This window comes from Lynx rufus, unplaced genomic scaffold (genome assembly GCF_022079265.1).
Source record: "Lynx rufus isolate CCGP_SWC_20201006 ecotype Redwood Valley unplaced genomic scaffold, mLynRuf1.p SCAF_5, whole genome shotgun sequence".
Classification (NCBI taxonomy): domain Eukaryota; kingdom Metazoa; phylum Chordata; class Mammalia; order Carnivora; family Felidae; genus Lynx; species Lynx rufus.
Genome location: NW_025814867.1, coordinates 36549748 through 36573463, shown reverse-complemented (window position 1 = coordinate 36573463; position 23716 = coordinate 36549748). Strand labels below are relative to the sequence as shown.

At 44.4% G+C, this 23716-nt stretch overlaps 1 protein-coding gene across 2 annotated transcripts in view; it reads right to left on the bottom strand.

Moving 5' to 3' along the window:
• PXYLP1 (2-phosphoxylose phosphatase 1) overlaps positions 1-23716 on the bottom strand; it is a 73041-nt gene that overhangs the window by 47065 nt on the left and 2260 nt on the right. For both annotated transcript variants that reach the window (XM_047100095.1, XM_047100096.1), the window contains exon 2: positions 6647-6769. The gene's annotated coding sequence lies outside the window, so the exon portion shown is untranslated. The remainder of the gene's footprint in view (positions 1-6646; positions 6770-23716) is intronic.

The window sequence follows — 23716 nt, the reverse complement described above, 5'->3', positions numbered from 1 at the left end:
ACTAAATGACATTGGTCCTCTTCTTGGGGGCTCCTTCTGTAGGTAATGATGAACACGCACATACATATTCATAACAAATTGCATTAGAAAAATCTCATCACATATTTAAGAATGTCACTCTTACATGATCTCACGGTTTGTGGGTTTGAGCCCCACATTGGGCTCTATGCTGGCCGCATGGAACTTCCTTAGAATTCTCTCTCTCCCTCTCTCTTTCTGCCCCTTCCCTGCTCTTTCTCTTTCTCTCTCAAAATAAATAAATAAACTTTAAGAATGTCACTCTTAGATGTGATATAAATGAATCATGGTTATGATAACCTTTGTTCTTTTTGAGTTTTATTTTTTATTTTATCTTAAATTATTTTTTTTTAATTTTTTTTAACGTTTATTTATTTTTGAGACAGAGAGAAACAGAGCATGAACGGGGGAGGGGCAGAGAGAGAGGGAGACACAGAATCGGAAGCAGGCTCCAGGCTCTGAGCCATCAGCCCAGAGCCCGACGTGGGGCTCGAACTCACGGACCGTGAGATCGTGACCTGAGCTAAAGTCAGAGGCTCAACCGACTGAGCCACCCAGGCGCCCCTATCTTAAATTATTTATGCATCTTTGGGGGCACCTGGGTAACTCAGCTGGTTAAGTGTCATACTCCTGATTTCAGCTCAGGTCATGCTCTCACAGTTTGTGAGATTGAGCCCCATGTCGGGCTCTGCACTGACAGTGCAAAGCCTACTTGGGATTCTCTCTCTCCCTTTCTCTCTGCCCCTCCCTCGCATGCTCTCTCTCTCTCTGTCTCTCAACATAAATAAATAAACTTAAAAAAAAAAACTTAAAAAAAACTACTTATGCATCTTTGAAGATGGCTTGGCTGCAGGTAAGAAAAAAATGCTAGCTAATGCAAAGGGACTCATCCATATTCTCACATAACGAAACATAGTTGAGGAATGGCAGCTCCAAGGTTAGTTAATTCAGCAACCCCAAAAGCATCATCAGGAAGCCAGAACCTGTCCCTGTCTGGACTCTCTGCCATCCTCTGTCTTTGTCCTGTCCCTAGGATGACTTCCTTCAGGGGTTTTGAGATGGTGGCCACACTCGCAGCCATCACCACCACACTTGGCAATCTGAAGAGGCAGAAGGGACGATCTTGCATATTTCTACTAGAAGCAAGGAAAGCTTTCCCAGAAACCCTCCAGTGGATTTCTCCTAATGTCTTATTGAAGAATAGTGTCAGGTGCAAACCCATCACGGGCTCCAGCAATGGGCCAGAGCAAGTAAGTGAAAACACCTGGGATTCACCTCCTGCTAGAGGCCCATAGAGGAAGGGAGAGGGTGGAGGCAGGCACAGAATCAGAGTTCTGTTAGGAACGAGGGAGCAAGGGGTGGTCTGCAAAAACCATTGGAGAAGATTTGACAATACACACAATTACTCTAAAAAATAATGACAGTACTGGCACTTTTCAGATCTAGCAATCAAAGCACATACAGTCATAATTAGATGTTTAAGAAACATCAGCGCTGGCTTGCTCAGGTGCAATTCGGCAGTGACACATGGCAGAGTGACATCCCTCAGCCTGCTGACTGTGGTGCCTGTTCTAGCATCAAGACCTTTTATTCCCTATTTTACATGTGTTCAAATATACAACATGAATTATCTAACTACCATTTCTTCCCAGAAAGGATTTGAGGCAGGTAATCTGCAGAGTTAGTGTTTTTAATCCCTGAAATATTAAAGGCTTCCGCCCCCCACCCCCTCTACCATTTCTGAACTACACATGTTCCTGCCACTCTCTCCTTAGAGGTTTTTTTCCAGCTCTAAAAGGATAAACTTGTCAAGGAGCCTGATCATTTCTCGGGACCAGAACAGATTGAAATAACTAATTCATCAAGCCAGGATTTTCAATCTTATGTACTCCCCAGTGATCTCTTTCTGACATTGTAGGAGAAGCCTGTGTTCCATCCAACTTCACTGCTTTGCTCCTCCTCAAGTTGCAGAAGTAGCGACATCTGAAATTGGCATATTCTTACTTTAGAATGTCAAGAGCAACTATAAGTACCTCAACAAAAAAAGGGAGAACATGCAGTTGGCATGATTTACTCATCACAAAGCCACATTAAAAATACAGCTAGCTGATTCTTTTTTATTTTGCAAGCAAACTGTGTCAATTAAAAGTTTGTTAAAATGTCAAGGAAAGCACAGAACATTAAATAGGCAAGGCTGAAAAACTAGAAATACAAGCCTACAATGAAGGTTTGCGTGTTGAAAGCCAAATTTCACAGGCAGAAAATAAAAATAGCTTACAAGGGCCTGAGAATCACAGCTGTGCAACGTGAATCAGGCACACCTGGAAATGGAGGTTGCCAAGGCCACTTCTGCTTTCTGAAAGCTGTGTTGTCTGTGTTAACAATACTACACAGAAACAGGATTTTGTTCTGGACAGACGCGTGAATGAGAGCACTGATGCATGCCACAGATCAAGGGGTTTTGCCCAAGGAGGGCTTTTTTCAGGCTAGAAGCACGCTTACCGACAGAGCTTTGACTAAACCCTGGGCTCACTGCCGGCTCATTCCGTGACTTGATCACGATGAGGCATGGAGTGCCAGGTCCCTCGTAGACAACCACTGCCATTGCCGAGGGCAGGAACTCCATGCCCTCGAAATATGTTTTAGAAAACTGCTGACAGTCCAGAGGGGGTTTGGCAGCATCAGTATCAGTACAGAATGAGCCCTCCTGCTCAAGGAGGGGGTCAAGTGTGGGCAGCCACCTGCTGGCAATGCTGTGTGTGGGCGGGAGGGGGGCTGATGTGGGTGACCTCTAGGAGCCCTTCATGTACCTGAGACCCAAGGATTCTCTGGTCCATATCCCAAAATAAGCTCTCAACCTTTTTTAGGGAGCTCCTTTGCACTTACAAACTCTACAATAACAGAGCTAAGAACACTGTCACACAGAATCACAGGCATTTAGCTCGGGAAGAAAGCTGAATTGCTATCTGGTCCAAGCTCCCTTCCAATGGAGTAGAGACTAACGCTGTTATAAGCTCCAAAACTTTGATTTGGCTTAGGTTAAAGCTGTAATTAAACATAAACCTCAAAGTCAATGGTACTCATCATACACAATAGTGAAAAGCTGAGAGCTTTTCCTCTAAGATCAGGAACAAGAAAAGGACACCCACTCTCACACACTTTTATTCAACATAGTACTGGAAGTCCTTCACAGAGCAATTAGGTAAGAAAATGAAATAAAAGACGTCCAAATTAGAATGCAAGAAATGATACTGTGTCTATTTGCAGGGTATATATATATATATATATATATATATATATATATATATATATAGAACAATCTAAAGAGTCCACCAAAAAGCTGTCAGAGCTAAGAAATGAATTCAGTAAAGTTGCAGGACACAAAATCAATATACAAAAATTAGTTGCATTTCTATACACGAACAACAAATTCTCAGAGAGAGAAATTAAGAAAACAACCCTGTTTATAATTGCATCAAAAAGAATAAAATACCTAGGAATAAATTTAACTAGCAAGATGAAAGACCTGTATACTGCAAACTAAGACACTGATGGAAAAATCTAAAGAAGACACAAATAAATGGAAAGATGTTCTGTGATGATCAGCTGAATGAATACTGTTAAAATAGCTATACTATTCAAAGCAATTTACAGAGTCAAAGTTCCAATAGCATTTTTCACAAAAATAGGAAATACAATCCTAAAATTTGTATGTAACCACAAAAAACAAACAAAACAACCAAATAAACAAAGCACTCTTGAGAAAGAAGAACAAAGCTGGAAGGATCACACTTCCTGACATTAAACTATATCAAAAACTACAGCAATCAAAACAGTATGGTATTAGCATAAAAACAGACACAGAGACCAATGGAACAGAACAGAGATACCAGAAATAAACCCATGCATATATAGTTCATTAACTTATGACAAAGGAACCAAGAATATACAATGGAGAAAGGGCAGTGTCTTCAATAAATGGTGTTGGAAAAACTGGACAGCCACATGGAAAAGAAGGAAATGGAACCCCTATCTTATACTATCCACAAAAATCAAGTCAAAATGGATTAAATACTTAAATGTAAGACCTGAAACCATAAAACTCCTAGAAGAAAACACAGGGGGTAAGCTCCTTGACACCAGTCTTGGCAATAACTTTTTGGATTTGACACTAAAAGCAAAGACAACAAAAGCAAAAATAACCAAGTGGGACTACATCAAACTAAAAAGCTTCTGCAGAGCGGAAGAAATAGTCAACAAAATGAAAAGGCAACCTATGGAATGGGAGAAAATATGTGCTAATCATGTATCAGATAAAGGATCAATATCCAAAATATATAAAGAACTCATACAACTTGATAGCAAAAAAATAATTCAATTAAACAAATGTGCAGAGGAATTGAACGAACATTTCTCCAAGGAAGATGTACAAATGGCCAACAGATACTTGAAAAGATGCTCAACATTACTAATCTACAGAGAAATACAAAATACAATTCAAAACCACAATGAGATATCACTTTGCACCTGTTGGAATGGCTATTACCAAAACAATGGCTATTTTACAAGAGATACTAAGTGCTGGCAAGGATGTGGAGAAAAGGGAACTATTGTGCACCATTGGTGGGAATGTAAATTGGCACAGCCACTGGAGAAAAATGTATAGAGGTCTCTCCAAAAATTAAAAATAGAACTACCATATGATCTATCAATCCCACTTCTGGGTATGTATCTGAAGGAACCAAATCAGCATCTTGAAGAGATATCTGTACCCCATGTTCATAGCAGCATTTTTTACAATAGCTAAGACATGGCAACAACTTAAGTGTCCACTGACAGATAAAGAAAATGTGCAAAAAAAAAAAAAAAAAAAATATATATATATATATATATATATATATATATAATGGCGTATTATTCAGTCATTAAAAAAAGAAGGAAATCCTATCATATGCAACAACATGGCTGGACCTTAAAAGCATTATGTTTTCACTTATATGTGGAATCTAAAAAAAAAACCAAACTCATAGAAACAGAACAGTTTGGTGGTTATCAGAGGCAGGGGATGGGGTAGGGGAAATGGGTGAAGGTGGACAAAAGGTCCAAACTCCTGATTACAAGATATATAAGTCCTGGGGATGTAATGGATAGCATGGTGACTATAGTTAACAATATTCCATTGTATACCTGAAAGTTGCTGAAAGAGTAAATCTTTTTTGTTTTGTTTTTTTTCATTTTTATTTATTTGAGAGAGAGAGAGAGCAAGTTTGCACAAGTGAGGAAGAGGCACAGAGGGAGAGGGAGAGAGAATCTTAAACAGACTCCATGCTCAGTGAGGAGCCCCATGCGGGGTTCAATCCCACGACCCTGAGATCATGACCTAAGCCAAAATCAAGAGTCAGACGCTCAAATGACTAAGCCACCTAGGTACCCCAGAAAGAGTAAACCTTTAAAGTTCTCATCACAAGAAAAAAACTTATAAATAGTTGAGGAGATGGATGTTAACCAAACTTGTGATCATTTCACATACACATATACATATATCAAATCATTATGTTGTACACCTTAATACGATGTTATATGTCAATCATATCTCAATACAACTGGAAAGGAAAGAAGATAGGATAGGACTTGATACTGAATAAACAGAAATGTGCAGTATTAAAGAAAAAAAATAAAGTAATCCAAAGAAAAGAGGAAAAAACACTTAGGAACAACATATTATAGAAGGCGGGGATTCCGCTAGCCTGGGTCCCCAAATTTCTGGGTGGAGCAGAGGTCCCACCACTTTCATGAACCCCCATCCTTAATACCGCCATCTTGGAGCCAAACTGGACTGTTTTTATAAAGGAAAAATAATCTATTGTGTTAAGCCACTGAACTTTGGGAATTTGTTACAGTAGCTTAACAATAATACTTACCTGTATATATAGGCTTTTGAATAAGATTAAACCAATATACATAAAACACCGTAATGATGTGGGAAACAAAGGCAGAAGGAAATGGCAGATAAAATTAAATTTCCTTATAACCTACAGCCCACTGACAAATACTTGAGGCTGGCAGAGTATGACATTTCTCCAGGAACTCCCTACTGTCTTCATGTTAATACTTTGCTAGGGGGAAAAACAACCTTCGCTTGACAAGAGCTAGGCCTCCAGTATCCATGAATCTTCTTTACCATATCAAAGTCCCTTTGGAAACTTCCTTTAACTTTACCACCCCAGTCTCTCTTCACAGTCCTGGGCAGCTCTTCCTGCCCACAGGTCCCATCCCCATGCTTTAATAAAATCACCTTTTTGAGCCAAAGACATCTTAATACTTCTTTCTTGGCCATATGCTCCGGACCCTACCGCCACTCCAAAACCCTATCAATAATAGCTCAATAATGGTTAATTCCTTTCCATTTTTGGTCTGCTACCATCTGAAAATATACCAATAAAATCTTTTTTTTTTTTTCTCAAAGCAAGAGTTTTCTAGGAATTTTTAAATGTGCAGGTTGGAAAAAGAAAAAAAAAATATGCAGGTTGGGGTTAGCCCCATAAACTTATCATCAAGCAACATTTTCGGGAGAGACCTGGTCATTTACATCTTAAAACCACTCTGTCATCTGGAATATGGTACTTACCTTGAAACCTAACTTGAAGCTGAGACAAGTAGAGGTCTTGAAACAAAGATGTCATTCGGAGGATGGTAGGTCCTTTCAAGTTTTCCAGAGCAGGCCATACTTACCTGTAAATCACTAGGGGTTCTATTAAATAAATAAATAAATAAATAAATAAATAAATAAACAAACAAACAAACAGACAGACAGACAGATAGATAGATAGATAGATAAATCAATGGTATTTAATGAGAACCATGGGGGAGGCAGCTGCTCACACAAGTGTTTTTGAGAATGCAGGGCACTGCAGTGGCCATGAATTCTGTTTACATATCAGTTTCCACAAACGTAAGCTAAATGAACCAATACTTATGCTGTATTATCAACATTAAATTAAGTTTCTAAATTGAGTTTCTGAGTATGTCTACTAAAGAGAGCAAAGACCTATCCTGTAACATTTAGAGATTTGTTTTAATAGTCATCTTCCAAGGTTTGCTGTTTTATTACTTGGGCACTATTGATTGTTAACTGTTGCACTATTTGTTGGGTGTTACAGGACATCATAATGGTAGTTATGTTTGCTGTAAACTCTGTTCAGCTGACAGTGGTGTGAACTCTTGGCTACAGAAGATTGGCTCTGCCCACCTACCTTATGATAACTGACCACAGACTGCCATATCATTGGTGTTATTATAACTCGTTTAATCAGGATGGAGATCTATGCTTCCTTTTCTGAAACTAGGAACATACTGAAAGTCCTTTGTAATAAATAATTCTAACATTAACTTAAAGACATAATGCAAAATCTTGTCTTCCCAGAGGTCTGTCTTCTTTTCACTGAGGTATAATTTACGTATAGCATTATATTAGTTTCAGATGCACAACATAATAATTTGATATTTGTATGTTTTGCAAAATGATCACCACAATAAGCCTAGTTAACATTCCTCACCATAGTTAATATTCATCACCATACATAGTTCAATTTTGTTCTTATAACGAGAACTTTTAAGATCTACTCTTAGCAACTTTAAAATACACAATATAGTATTACTAACTATAGTCACCATGCTGTACATTACGTCTCCATGACTTAATTATTTTATAACTGGTATTTTGTACCTTTGGACCTCCTTCACCCATTTTGTCCAGCCCCACCCCCACCTGGCAACCATTAATCTATTGTCTATATCTATGACCTCATTTTTTTTTTAAGATTCCGCGGGTAAGTGAGATCATAGGACTGTCTTCTATAATCCTCCTGGAAGGTGGTCAACAAAACTCTGGCCATTTAGCAGTTACCCATAATGCTCTTAGGATGCTGATCAAACCCTGCCCAAGGCCTACAAGGCTCACTGTCAGTCCGGGCTCACTGGTACGACTACCAGTCATCCTGGCCATCTCTGAGCCTCACAAAACAGCCTTGCTCCTTGGGGATTTGGTGCCTGTGTCCATGCATGTCCTCTGATGACCCAATTAGGAGGTGGGTCAGCTGGGTAGATGCCTGGGGTTCGAGTCCACAAAAGGCACCAACCGCCCCCCACCCCATCTCCCACCAAGAAAGGAGATGAAGAAAACTCTCCTTTCTGGAGCTATTTGGGGCAGGGGAAGAAGGTGGGACCCCCAAGGGGCATGCTGGAGCCAGGATGCAGGCCATAAGACTGCCTTCTCTGGAGGATGCTGGTGAGCTGAGGCAGGTGGGTAGGTTTAAAGCCAAGGATAAGAAGCTAGGAGGAGCAGAAGGTGAGGGTGTGGGGGTTCTGGAGCACATCTACAAGTTTTCTGTCACATCTCCCATCAAGAGGGAGTTCTAGCTCCCCTGATCAGGCTTCAGGACTACCTTAGTGAATAGAATGGGACAGAAATGATGCTGTGTGACCTCTAAGACCAGGTCAGGAAAGTCCATGAGATTCTATCTGGCTTGCTCTCTCTTGGACCATTTGCTTTAGAGGCCTGAAGCGACCATGTGAGAGGCCACCCGGAGACAGGGACACCCAGGCAGCCACTGAGGCTTCCCAGCCCAGGCATCAGACATGTGAGTCAGGGAATATCTGGATGATTCTAGACCACCCACTGCCTGCATAACTGTGAGAGACCCGCGTGAGAAACACAAGCTGGCCCTGTCCACCTCCAGACCATGAGGATAACAGTGAAATGATGGCTGTTTTAAGTCACCAAATGTGGGGATGATTTCTTACGCAGCAGTAGTGATGAGGCCAGAGACTTTGTCTTGCTCCCTACTCTTCTGTCCTCAGTACCACAAACAGTACCTGGCCCAGGTAATCAATCAATGTCTGCTGGATGGCTGAATGGACAGATGAATGTGCAGAGGAGAGGCTCACTACAGTCACCGGCAATCCATCCTTTCTGCCTTCCCCCAGCCAGCAGGCTGCTATCTCTCCTCTGCCCCTCCACCTTTCCCACATAGCTAACTCACCATCAGCCTTCGGACCCCAGCTCAAAGATCATTTTCTCAGGGAAGCTGCCCTTGAACTCCCCTGTCTAGATCAGGGTCCTGTCTGACACTCTCAAGTCATTCTGTATCTCTCCTTCAGGACACTCTCCGGGACTATTAGTACATAATCAAACAACTACACTGAAAAGCTGGCCGGCTGTCTCCTGTGACTCACTACAAACCATCGTACGGCAGTGATAGGGTCTGTCTGTTCACAAGCGTGCCTCTGGTGGACAAAGCCTAGAACAGACCTGGCTGACTGTGTGTCAGAACATTTCTGGAGACTGGTAACATATACAGCTCAGCTGCTTTGACTCACAATACTTCTGACACCAAACGTTGTTTGTTTTTTTTTCCCCCCACACCAACCAATTCTCCAACTCTGTGGACACCAGCTGGGTGTCCTACAATTCAATTCTGACACCGACTACCCCAAATTAGTGTCGGACTCCACAGGTTGAAGGACTCAGTTCCAAAGACTGCCCCCACTTCAGATGCCAGTTACAAGCACCGGGTCCCCAAATTACCCACTTTTGTCTAATCTAGTTACAAAGTCAGAGGTGGGGCCTCCCACAACCCCTCCCCCTTTCAGGTTCAATAATTTGCTACAACAGCTCACAAAACTGGAGAACATTTTACTTGCTGTCACCATAGATTTATTATATAAAGGATACAACTCAGGAACAGCCAAATGGAAGGAATGCACAGGGCAAGGTGTGGGGCCAGGGCACAGGGCTTCCATGCTCTCTCCAGGCATGCTGCCCTCCTAGCACACGGATGTGCTGCCAACCCGGAAGCTCTCTAAGTCCCCGCTGTTGAGAGGTTTTTATAGAGGTCTCCTTTCATCTATGACGGACTAAATCATAGGCCATTGGTGGGGCTTAAAGTCCAAATCTCTAATGGTGCTTTGGCCTTCCAGGCAACCAGCTCCCATCCAGAAGCTTATCTAACCCCCTCTCCTGACCCCCAGACCAGCAGTCATCAGCACCTAAAAGATACTCTTAGCACTCTAGAGATTCCGTGTTCCAGGAGCTGTGTGCCCTGAACTGGGGGGCAAAGACCAAATATTTATTTTTTATGATACCATCCTGCTATTAGACGGTGCTCATTTTTATTGTTCTCAATAATACTGAGCTAGAATTGGCCTCTAACTACTAGCCTAACATCAGGCTGTCCAAAGCCACTCACACCCTGGTCATTCATACCACACAGACCCCCGGGAACAGGTCTGAGTGTCTTCTTCAGGTTTACACACAGCTGTCGGGGGAAGAGCTGGAATCTGAAGCCAACTCTTCAGACTTGACAGTTCAACACGATGTCCCTCACACCACCCTGCCTCCCGGATGTTTCCGCTGATGTGAGATGCTCTGGGAGCATCATAATCTCCTTATCCAAAACAACAACAACAACAACAAACAAAGCTGTGCACTTTTAATGGAGCACACGAAACAGGTGAAGCTTCTTAATATTTAACAGATAGTATTCAATGTCCCTATAAAACAAGAGCTCATGGTGATATTTACTTTAGGCACCTCCCTGCCAAATACCTAAGGGATGAGGCCCTGAGCAAACATCTAATTCAGATTTTAATTTGCCTCATTTCCTGGGCAGATCCCACAATCCCCCACAGAAGGTGCTCCTTCTGCTTTCCCTTCTTTTCTATTACTTGTCATTCCCCAGGCTGCTGGAGATTAAGGACTTAAATAAAGATAAAGAACATTCCAGGTCATCTGCACCGTTCAGTGAAATAGCACCCCTGAACAAGTGAGCTTTTGAAGACCATGCAATGACCCAGAAAATGTGAACATTTTAATGTGACTTAATGTGAAAAACTAAAAAAGGATACAGAGCCATGCCCTGCACGACCCATTTTTCTTTTTTTAAATGTGTGTATGTAAATGCTTGGAAAAGCTGGATGGAAAGAAATACAAATTTAAAAATGACATCGTATGTCTCACCCTTCAGATTGGCAAAAAAATAAAAAGATCATCCGTCTCTAGTGGATGTTAGTCCCAATGGGCGGGGGGGGGGGGGGGGGATACATTCTTTCACACACTGTTGGTAAGAGGGTTAAGTGTAACAGTATTTGTGAAGAAGAACTGTGGTCTCATTAAAACAGTAAACACACATACCTTTTGCCCCAGGAATTTGTATTCTGGGTATCTAATCCCCAAAAATGCTTATTCATATGTATAAAGCAGCAATAAGAATAAATATAAAAATTTGAAAACTGAAATGTACCCCAGAGGGAAATGGTTGGAAAATTACAGTTTGTTCATATAATGGAACAGGATTTAGCCTTTAAAAAGAAAGAGGGGGGCACCTGACAGGCTCAGTTGGTAGAGCATGTGACTCTTGATCTTGGGGTTGTGAATTTGAGCACCACGTTGGGTACAGAGATTATTTAAAAATAAAATCTTTTAAAAAAAGAAGGGAAGGGAGGGGAAAGGAGAAAGAGATGGGCTTAGGTGTGGATGTGGACAAACCTCCAGATTCTGCCAAGTGAAAAATGAATGAGAGAGAGTGTGCAAGTGGCAGTGATGTGGAAATGGTGGGGTTCAGAGTGAATGGTTAAGAAAGAATTCTAGAATCCTCTTCGGTGCAAACAGGAGGTTTTAGTAAAGCATGGGGATAGGGCCTATGGGTAGGAAGAGCTGCACTGGGATTAAGAGAGGGTTAGGGATAGCATAAGTCTCTAAGGAATTTTGGAAGCAAGGTTTCCAGGACCTTGAGAGGCTAGCTGTTAGGAAAAGGTCCTTTACTACTGTCTAGTAAAACCCTAGTCATGAGACCCTTCAGATGCATATCAGTGGGCCATGTGCTTGGAGGATGACTGCTAACTTGTATCTTGGGGAGCAGAGATAAAGGAAGTTTCCAAGGAAATTTTTATATGTTAACGTAGACTTACAGGATCCTGAAGGTGAGGCCACTGTTAAGCTAAGGTTGCCTTTTGCCCTTAGCAAAGTGTCATCATCGAGGGGGTTGAGCTCTTACAGGAAGGTCACTCTGCCCGTGTCAAGGACTTGTCAGTGGGCTCTAAACTATAAAGAAATTTAATTTTTTTCTTTTGCCTTTGTTCTCTATTTCAGCAGCATAATAGATACAGTGCTTATCTATTGTATAGGTGTCTCTGAAGGTAAAACAAACATTTGCACAACTCAACATATACCAGGAAATTTTAAGAAAACATGTAAACTTACAGAATAAGGTCTGGAAGGAGACAGTCCCCAAGTTAATAGTGGTTATCTCTACTGTGGACTTTTCAATATTTACTCACATATTTAATGCTTTGTTTTTACAGTGTGTTATGGTACAAATAACAAACGGTTAGTAATGACAGAAAATGTTAAGTCAAAAGAGCAAGCTATAATACAGCATATACAGTTTGAGCTCAATTATGTTATAAAGAAGATACATTACAAAACTGGACTGAGTCATCTGAAACAGGGCTGAGAGTGAGACTTTTTACTGTTATACTCTTTAGTGCTATTTTTTTAAATCAATAAAAGTGACAATTGTTAAAGAAACCCTGGAAAGAGAAAATAGACCCTTAATGTTAGGAGTGGTTATGGCTGGGACTACAGTAATTTTACTCTGCTTTGAAACAAACTGCAAGGGGGAAAGACTGGTTTGCAACTCTTGAAGCAGGTGGTAGCATCCTGGAAGACTTCTTTTCTCATTTATAGTCTTGCATTTTCCAAATTTTCTTAAACATTTATGACTTTTAAAATCAGGAAAAAAAAGCTGTAGAATTTATTTAAATTAACAATTTTTTAAATGTTTATTTATTTCTCAGAGGGAGGGAGAGAGAGAAAGAGAGAAACAGAGAGTTAGAGTGGGGGAAGGGCAGAGAGGGAGGGAGAAACAGAATCCGAAACAGGCTCCAGGCTCTGAGCTGTCAGCACACAGGCCAATGCGGGGCTTGAACTTGTGAGATGTGAGATTATGACCTGAACCGAAGCCAGACGCCCAACCAACTGAGCCACCCAGGCGCCCCTATTTAAATTATTTTTTAAACAATGTTAGTTAAGCAAGAAGTCACAAGGCAGGTACCTAAGCTATTGAGAGACGAGTGGTTTTGAAAGAGTACCTCCTTTCAAAACTAATGCAACATGAAACCTGACGTGTAAGAAAGATAAAATCATAGTTTACTGGGAGGGGTCTGGTGCCCCACTCAGCAGAAGCCCCATCATACCCAAAGAAACCAGGGCTCCAGGAACTCCATTAGGAAATGCACTATATAAACAGACTGAGGCTACAGGGGTTAGGGAAGGGGACATGTGCTAAATGGTCAGATGGGGCTTTAAGGAAGAGACAGAAACTGCTAAAGCTACAGGGCAGGTAGGATGTTAGTGGGCATGCCTGATGTGAGCAGGCATTTCAAGGAGGATAAATAACGTATCCAGTGGTACACATGCAGAGGCAGAATCCACCCCTCCCTACACTGTTGACTGATGACAGGTTTTATGCAGTCACTCATCAGTGAACAGGGTGGAGAATGAGTAGGGCCAGACTAGGCTGCTGTAGGAGGAGGGAGCCACAGAAGGTTCCTGAACACACGCCTGACAGGATGAAGGCAGCAACATAGAAACATCACTCAGAAGCTGACAGATACACTCCTGTATATACATCTCACCCTTCAGTTTACAGCAAGGCACTGGCAGCCAAGAACGCAGACAACCTTGCCAGCTTTGACATTTGGGGGCTTGCGGCTCGTCACCATACAAATGCTAGCTTCTGCCAAGCTTGTGCTGCATTTGGGCAGAGTATCAGCCAGACAGGCTGCAGGCCTTCCTCCAGGGCTATCCTGGAAGGAGGCCACATTCCAAGGGCAATGGGGCTGGGACCCCAAGTCACAGCTCATGGTGCCTCCCTGGGACTGAGAGCCGGGCCTTTTACTCCACCGCTTACCAGCTGCAGTACCTCAGGCAAGTTACTTAACCTCTCTGAGCTGGTTTCCTCACCTGTAAATGGTGATTCGATTATTCATTCAACAAATATTTACTGAGCCTCTGCAATACGCCAAGCACAGTTATAGAAGCTGGGGATCAGCAGTGACCAAAGTAGTCCAAAATCCCTTCCCTCACAGAGCTTACATTCTAGCGGAATATAAAATCACCCACTTTCTGGGGTTGTGGAAGGGACTGCACTTAGGGTACTAAGGATTTCGTACCTAAGTCTAGTGTATGTACGGGTTTTCCCCGCACATCACCAAGCAGTTCTCTGACCCTAGCTGGGTGTCCTACAACTCAACTCAATTCTGACCCTACCTACCTGGAGATAGCGTCAGAGTCCACAGGTTAAGGGCTCAGCTTCCCCCCACCCCTCACCACTTCAGAGGCTGATGGCAAACCCAGGTTGTCCCTTGTGCTTCTGACTGGAGGTCTGTCTCCCTCTTTGGTTCAATTAATTTGCTAGAGTGGCTCACAGAACCCAGAGACACATTTTACTTACTAGATCACTGGTTTACTATAAAAGGACAGAATTCAGGAATAGTCAGATGGAAGAGGTGCACAGGGAAAAATATGCATGTGGGAAAGGTCACCTAGTTTTCATGCTCTCTCCCAAGGTACCAGTCTCCCGCACCCCCAAGTGCTCGCCCTGGAAACTCTTCAAACCCATCCTTTTGTGTTTTTATGGAGGCTTCATTACATAGGCATGACTGATTAAATCGTTGGCCATTGACAACTGATTTGACCTCCGACCCCTCTCCCCTCCCTGGAGGTCTGGGGATGGGACTGAAAGTTCCAACCTCCTAATCACAGGCTGGTTCTCCTGGCAACCGGTCCCCATCCTTAGTTACCTGGGGGCTTTCAAAAACCATCACTTCATTAACATAACAAAAGACACCTTCTTGGGTCCCAGCACAGTTTAGGGGGTCTGCGCCAGAAACAAGGATGAACGAACATATATTTCTTATTATAAATCACATCACAGGTAGTAACGATCCTCCTTTTCTCATTTTATTACTATATATTCCCTACAGCCTTTAGCACCAAGAAGGCACCCAGTAGACACCATGGGGCTGGTGGAGTTTCCTTCTATGGACTGAGATTTCCCTACCTGGAAACACAATGCCATACATTCAGCCCTGGGCTTAGACTAGCACAAAAGTTCCTCTCTGCACCCCACTCCCTAGCACCGTCAATTCCACCAAAACGAACAGGGCTGGGTAGAGAGAAAGAAAGAAACCACCCTGGGGCCATTCGTCACAATGAAGGCAGCTGACAGCCCGGCTGAACCCTGGCACAGCCCCCATTTCCTCGGGGAATTGAGCAGACCTGCCTGCTGGTGACAACAGTTCCTTTCTCAGGCGGTGCTCACATAGTCCTCGCCTGGAGGGACACCCTCATGGACCGTGGAGCAGTACCCAATGGGCCCGTAGAGGTGACCCGGCCTCTCCCAACAGGCCAGCCCACAGCAAGGGCAAACCTCACTTAGATTTCAGTGTGTTCACAGGGTGGGTAACAGACACGGCTAGGCCATATTCTGAGCCAAGTAGCCAGAAGTACTGGCAGGAGTTGAAAGGAGAGGGAAAAAAATCGTAAACCAACTTGAGCACCTCATCCTTGGGGCTCCGAGAAAGCACTCCGTCAAAAATCCAGCTGGCGTATATACCTTGATATGTAATGACAGTTTCGACTTTCCTCACCGACTACACGCTGGTGTTCTGGTGCCAGCCTCTATTTTCATGGCCTGAGTAATGCCCGGGCAAAGGACCAGAAATGAATCGGAAACAGAGGGACGGGGCAGGAGAGGCGAACAGCACAATCAGTGGGCCTACATCCTGCTCAGCCTGCAACAGCAAACCCTTCAGGGCAGCGGCTGGGACAGCAGCCAAGCCCACCTCGGATTCCCGCCCACCCTCCCCTACGGCCTCATTCCCTCTTCCAGCCCAGACACTGAGCTCCCTTGGGGCTGCGACCTTATCTGCCTCGTTCACCGCTCTCTGTTAAACGAGTAAATGACCACAGTGCTGGACCCGAACTCTGGCGCACTGGACTTACCGTTCTCCCCCAACCGCCACATGCCCCTTCTCGTAATTCAGTGTCTGTGCCCACTCGCTTGGCCCAAGTGCCTTCTTGACCTGGTTAACTCCTACTCATCCTTAAATGCAGCGCAAAAGCCAGCTCCTCCTAGAAGCTTTCCCTGACCCCAATGCTAGGTGAGGCCCCCCAGTATTGGGCGACCACAGCCCTCCCATCATATGCGTCAACACACAGGCTCAGGTCAGCTTCCCCGCTACTGCTTGCAGGGCTGGGCGAACACAGAGCTGAGGAAGCAGCAGGTGGCTCAGTAGGTGTGTGTGGGAAGAAAGGAAGGGAGGGAGTAAAGAAGGGCACCAAGAAAGATACTGTGGATGGAGAAACACGTGTCACAGAAACCCACCACAAACGGAACAGGAACAAAACACTTTGACTCAGTAGGTAAGTGGGTCATTTATTAATGTTTACAGAGAAAAACTAGCAGGAAGTGGCTGGGAAAAGATTTCTCAAATCATCTGAGTGGGAAGCAGGGGTCACTCTGTGCTGCATCCCTTGCTCCCTTCCGGATGTGGGTGGGCTAGGCTGGGGGCTGAAGAGGAAGAGAAACTTTGGAAGGCTAGGTGAGTGGGGGCACTTGAAAGGCTCACTGGCAAGAAGGTCTCAAAGGCTCAGAGCTCCTCTGGCCTAGGGGTGCTGAATCCCATTTCCCGTGGGGTAATCTTCAACTGCCGAGGGGGATCAATTATGACTCATTCCCTTAAACCTGTTAAGAACAGGCCTGGGGTCAAGAAACAGGGATAATGAGGACCTTCTATTGTTCTGGTCCACTTCCGAAAGGTAGGAACAAAAGCAGGGATTTAAGACAGATGATCTGGAAATGAAGACTATTCTGGGAGGTAGCCTTCTTAGCACACTATTTCCTTCTAGGACAGACACCCCTAGTTGTCCCTCAAATATTCATGCCTTCTTCCTTGCTAAGAGAATTCTGATTTGGGCGGGGGTGGGAGGGACAGTGTGGCAGAGACTGCCAGCTAATCATAAAACCCAACTCCTCTTCTTCCTAGGCACTGGACCACATTCCCCAGCCTCTCTTCCAGGAGGTGTGGCCATGTGTCTGAGCCCCTGCCAATGGAATATCACTGGAATTAATTCACCACCTCCAAGCTTGGCCCATAAAATTCTCCCACACACCATCCTCCAGGCTCCCTCCTCTTCTGATTGATGTAAACAAGCATGGCAGAATTAAGAGCCTGGGTCCCTTAATCACCTGCTGGAAGAGAACTCCCCACTAATTTGGAACAGCCATTTTGGATTTTGTGTCAGCAAAAAGTAAATGTCTACCATATTTGAGTCTTTAAGCATATTTGAGTTATTTGTTTAGCAGTGAGCCCACCCAACTATTCTTGGCAACAGTGTGCCCTGCTAAATAGTCACATGGCCCTTTAAACTGGGACTGGTCATGTGACACGTGAAATGTCAGGGGAAGTCTGCTCAGTGTTCTGGGGAAAACGTGTGCTTTCCTGATCAAAGGTACCAGTGTGGCTGGCGCTTCCTTCCTGCCGCAGTCATCTCACCATCATGAAGGACAGGCCAAGAAAATAACAGAAATGTCAGTCCAGACAGACATCAGCTGTTGAAACTAATGCTAGCAACCACCTACATTTGGACATCTTGTTACATGAAAGAAAGAAACCACTATATGCTTAAACCACTAAAGTAGGACTGTTACTTGCAGCTAAAAGCAAACCTGACTGATTTGCAACCAGCCAATCATTCATTCACCCAACCTTTACTGAGGCATATTCCATGCGAGTCCTTGTGCTCAGGGCTGAAGAGTCAGAGAGACGTGCTGGATGTGAGCCCCGGCCTCCAGGAGCTCCCCGTCAAGCTGAGGAGACAGGCCCGTGCAAAGACAATCTGCACGCGGTGGGAAAAGACGCTAGGACGGCACGCAGTGTCCCAGGGGAGTGTGAGCATTGAGTGGTGGGTAGGCACTGGGGCAAAGCATCCCCAACTCCCTTTCTGGCATTCAGCACACAGAGAAAACACTCCTTGAGCGAAAAAGCCAGTAAAAAAGAACCTGTTCTGTTCAGCCAAGCCAACTGCAATTACTTACTGTACGTTGAGTTGTTAAACACCATCAATTAATGCAGCTGTTCCAAGATAATCAGCAGTCATTAGAGCAAGATGCACCAATAAAAAATCATATGCTACTAACATGGAAATTAGATGAACCAAGAACGAGGCAGACGTACCTGCATCTTCCTGCCTGACATTAGCATCTCCTGAAATACGCCTTTCTCAAAGACAACAGTTATTTTTCACCTTGAAGATGGAGCCAACAACAAGAAAAAAAATCAACTGTCAGTGCGATGACCTTCAATCATAAATATCCAAGCTTTGATTTTCAGGTTTAGGTTTCCATTAGGAACTGTGATGGAGACAAACTGGTGACAAAAGATGACCCCATCTGGGAAATCGTGCGGCAACCAAGACCAGAAAAGTTAGAGCACCCGGGGAACCAACCACATGGAAACTAAAGACAGGTTCCCCTCTGCTTAACTCAGTTCTGCCTGCATACAAATAAATGGCTTTTAAAAGTGAATGACATTTTTTGTCATTTCTTTATTTTCCAAGCATGGGGCAAGTATTTAAAAAAAAGAACGACAAAATCTCCCTGACTTCAAATTCCAGTAGTTCAAAAACAAATAAAAGCAGGCTCCTCACTAAGAGAGCTATTAGGTTTCCAGTCTGACAGGCGACACATTAACACGAAGTGCTCCAGTGTGAAGCCAAGGCTGTAGCAATCACATTCACACAAGGCAGAGGTGCTCAAGTTCCTGAGGCAGCGATCACGGGCTCTCCAGTCCGCAGTCCATGGCTAAAGGCCTGCGCCAGGCCGTGATGGCAGGCGCTAGCTAGCTGGGCAGGCTTCCACGTGGGAGTTTCTTTGTAGGACACACAGAGCAAGTGAGGACTTCCATTCTCCAGAACCAGTTATTAAATCCAAGCCTATCAATACAGTCCCCCAGAGATCTTCATGTCCAGAAGGTTCTGACTATGGCAGATACAGGAAGCATGATGGTCTGGCCTTCTGCCTCAGTGCAAATCCCCCGGCCACCCTTAAGCAGCCGTGCTATTGCTCACTCAGAATTGGGTCTCTCACAGTACTGGGGGGGGGGGCTTTTAGGGCTGTTGAAACACCAGTCTGAACCAGTGGTCAGGGCAGTATGCTGTCCACCAGGACCAAGAGCAGTGCCGGCAAAGCAGGTGAGTAAATACTGAGTTTACAGTCTCTTATCACACTTCCCACTAACAACCTGAGGCCAAGAGTGATAGTTAAAACATTAACAACCAGCATGTGCTTGTGAATCGAGGGCATATCTTAAACAGCGGGCAAGGCAACAACATCACACCTGAGTGTACCCGATCAAGATAATAAGCTCCACCCCCTGCCATGGTCAACCCTTCATAGACCTGCCCTAGGCCCTCATGATCATAATAGGTGGCAAAAAGGCAGGTGAGCGTCTGGGAAATGTCTGCACTACCCTTCAGGTCCTTCACTGTGAACTTAAGCATCAAGTCCTCTGTTCCACTGGGACAGGCTATGTGTGTCTTGTCCATTCTCCTATATCCATCAACTTGGTGAGGTTGGTTGGCACCAAAAACATATTTTTAAGGAATGAGTGAATGGTAATAACAGCTACCATTTTTTTACTTTTAAAAAATGTATTCATTTTTAAATGTTTATTTCTCTTTTTTCGGAGGGGGTGGGGGGGAGAAGACAGATGATCCCAAGCGGGCTTTGCCCTGACACCACAGAGCCTAATGCGAGGCTCAAACTCACAAATCAGAAGATCATGACCTGAGCCTAAGTTTAACGTTTAACCAACTGAGCCACCCAAGTGCCCCAACAGCTAACATTTTTAAAGCATATCATGTGCTAGGCACCGTTCCAAGTCCTCGTCATGTACGAACTCATTTTAGCCTCACAATAATAGCATCTCAATTTTTATCATCATCTCAATTTTACAAATGAAGAAACTGAGGCACAGAGTAGTTAAGTAACTTGTCCAAGTGTACAAGACTAGTAATGACAGATCCAGGATTCCAAGCCAGAATGGCTTCAGAGTCTATACTCTTCACTACTGTACTATGCTGAATACACAGGTCTTCAGGTACTCTAGTACTGGGAAGTCATCAGCAGAGAACCTCTTACGTCCACAAACCCTGAGAAATCCTTCCAGGAGGTTTCTGGTGGTGCTGATCACATGCTGGTTGTGTCTGTTTGACCTGCAGAACATTTTAAAGAAAGCCAATACCCACTTTTACCCCTAAGCAGGAGACTACCTGTAATTTTCAAATAACTATGTAGTCACATTTGGTTATCAAGCAACTGTAGCAGGAATACCTAAGTTTACATAATATTTCTCTTCTCAAGAGTTCTACATTCTAGGAGAAGCCTTTTGAAACACCCTGTGGTCCCGTTTCCTCATCTCTAAGATCCCAGACTTGCTGGAAGGACTTAAGATCACAGGCTCAGTTGCCTATTTATATGGTAAGGTACTGGGGCACCTGGGTGGCTCAGTCAGTTGAGCATCTGACTTCTGCTCAGGTCATGATCTCAAGGTTCGGGAGTTCGAGCCCCGTGTCAGGCTCTGTGCTGACAGCTCAGAGGGTGGAGCCTGCTTCAGATTCTGTGCCCCACCCCCGCCTGTGTTCTGTCTCCCTTTCAAAAATGAATAAACATTAAAAAAAAATTTTATATGGTAAGGTACTGCATAAGCACAATAATGTATGATCATAATATTAAATATTTAATTAAATATTTCAACAAAATGACTAAAGTTTCTATACTTATCTATACTCATTAAAATTCTATACTTGCTTATACTTCTATAGAAATTCCTATTTATACCTCTGCACATTTTAGTAACAATGTTTAAAATTTAACAGTTTATTTCTGTAAGACTGTGTCCCTCCTTTATTATTTTTGAGTTTCCAGACATTTCTACCATAATAACGTTCTTCCACCTTAATCCAACTGCTTCTTTCATTTTAGAAGCATAAAGAGTTAACAAGGCAGTAACATGTTTTATTCTAACTTCAGATTCTCCCATATTAGATGACAAAATTAGCAAGCAAGAGCTTCATTTTATTTTATAGTTTATTTTATAGTTTAAAAGCTCAAAATGATATGGCTGTATCTCTGAAGGCCTAAAGTTTGGTACGGGATCCAAGAATGAGGTAGTTCTAGGAAAGTAAGCTATGGTTTTGTTAGTGGGAAAGACACAGGTCTCCTTCTAATTGAGTGGTAGGACAAATAGTATTCAAACTATTTGTAAATTTGGTGTAAATTATGACTCTAACCACAAACAAGCAGAGAGGAGGGGAAGGGGGTGTCAAAACCAGGTGCAATAATTTTCATCTTAGTTTGTTTTTTAAAGCTCTGGTTTCCATGCTATTGATTACAGCTCTCTCTGAGGAAGTTGGTTACACACAGAGGCCCAGAGTGGTAAGCACATGACAAAAGGATGCCCCATAATAGAGAAACATCAATGTATAAGTTAGGGAGGCAAGTGGGCAAACATAAACAGAATTTTAAAGTTCCTAGTTGCTACTACTAGATGTTTGAGTCACCCCAATTCTCTTCTACCCCAGGGTACCAGCACAGAGGCAGCTCCCCGAGGTTTGCAGTACAGAAGGATGAGACTGGGCAAGGAGAGGAGGAGGGAGGGACAAAGGAAGGGAGGGCAGGTGCATGGATGACCCAGCCCAGAGCACACACTGAAGGCTACCCCTGGCTGCAGGAACTACTCCTCAAGGCCCCTCCAAGTTTTTCAATGCCTTTTCAATCACTTATCTACATCCATGCTCCTGGGACTGCTCCTCTCTTCATTACTGATTGAACTGTAAGCCAGTTTCAAGAAGCCCGGGGTTTCCCTAACCAAGGCCCAAGAACCTTCACAGCAGCCTTCTGCGGGTGGAGGCTAGCAGGCTGGAGTCTGTGGTCCAGTTAAATAATCCTGACCCTCCTGCCTTTGGAACTCAGAGCAGACTCCGAAATTCATTCCCGGTTCACAGGTGCCTCCTCGTGCGTGGCTGCCTTCCAGGATCTGCAGGTTGGTGTGGGGGGGCGGCTTCAGCAGGCCCTGTTCCATCTGCCAGGCTGCCCAGCAGGTTCAAGAAGGGTGCCTGGGGGGGGGGGTGCCTGGGTGGCTCAGTCAGTTGAGGGGCCATCTTTGGCTCAGGTCATGATCTTGAGGTTCATGAGTTTGAGCCCCACACTGGGCTCACTGCAGTCAGCGCCAAAGCTGTCAGTGCAGAGCTTGCTTGGGATCCTCTGTTCCCAGCCACCCCCCGCCCTTCCCTGCACGCGCACATGCTCTCTCAAAAATAAAATAAAAACATTTAAAAAAAAAGGTCCCTGGAAGGCTGCTTCTGTCAAAAGGCCCACTATCCTACCAGAAAGCAGCTGTTGCCTCTTCTTCACCCCTAAGTGCAGCACACGGACTCTGCCAGCTGCTTCTCCTTTGCCACTCTCTTGGGCTCTCTCCCTCAGCATCGCAGGTGTGAGGTGACTCCCCAGGGCCAACCCCAGCTTAATGTCACTCAAGCCATTTCCAAAGGGGCCCAGCGCAACCCTCATTCAAAAACTTAAAATAGCTCTGCACTCTCACTGTGCTAAGTCCAGCTCTCAGCTGTCCTTCAAGGCTTTCTGGAAAGGTGAACAGTGAGCCCAACAAATCGTATTTCAGGCTACTGTGAGCTATTTTTCCTATCTCAGTGACTCTTCTCCTACTGGTAACCCCTATCCCAGAATGTGGGCATACATCCTTATCCACCAACCAAAAGCCCTGTCCCAAGGCAATGCCCTGGGGCTGAAGTCTACCCCTGCTGTTTTTCCAGGACCCTGGATATTCTCCCATCCTTCTCCTTACCCACCTTGAGAGTAGGCACCACCGCCCTCTCTCTCCCTCCCTCCCTGTCTCACTCACAAACCGCAGGCATTAATTAAACCTCCTCTAGAAAACAGATTTTTCATCTTCAGCGGCAGGAATTCTGGGTAGGAGCCAGACTTGGAGACTGAGACAGTCTGGGGAAGAAAGATAAGCCCATGACAACCCTTAACCCGTGGGCAGTGCCGGTTCCCACATCCAAGTAACGTTGTGAATGGCAGCCTTGCGGGATTCCTGAAAAAAGGTGGCACGGGGCATTCCCACCCCCTCCGCCTCTGGTCGTATTCTTCAGGGCCGGCCTTTGACAGAGGAAGAAGAGCTGGACTTTGCTGACCTGTCGGTGGGTAACAGCCACCTCCAGCAAACAGAAACCCCATCCTAAACCACCAGCCCCAACAGAGCCACAAACCACATGGCCAGAAACCTCTAAGAAGCACTGCTCCCAGCTCTCCACGGGAAAGTTGGGGTGAACAGTACCCACTGGACTAAAGATGGTGCAATCTGAGGCGGCCGGCAGGGCTCTTCAAGCACTGCTTGGTCTCCCTGAGTGCTCCTTCCCATTATAGACATGGATGAGAGATGCGGCGGGGGGAGCTTCAGTCACAACTCAGGGCCCTACAGGTTAAGCTGCGAGGGCCTCACCCCTCAGCAAACAGCCTTAGCTCCCCAGAGTGCCCATCACCCCCTCACCCCA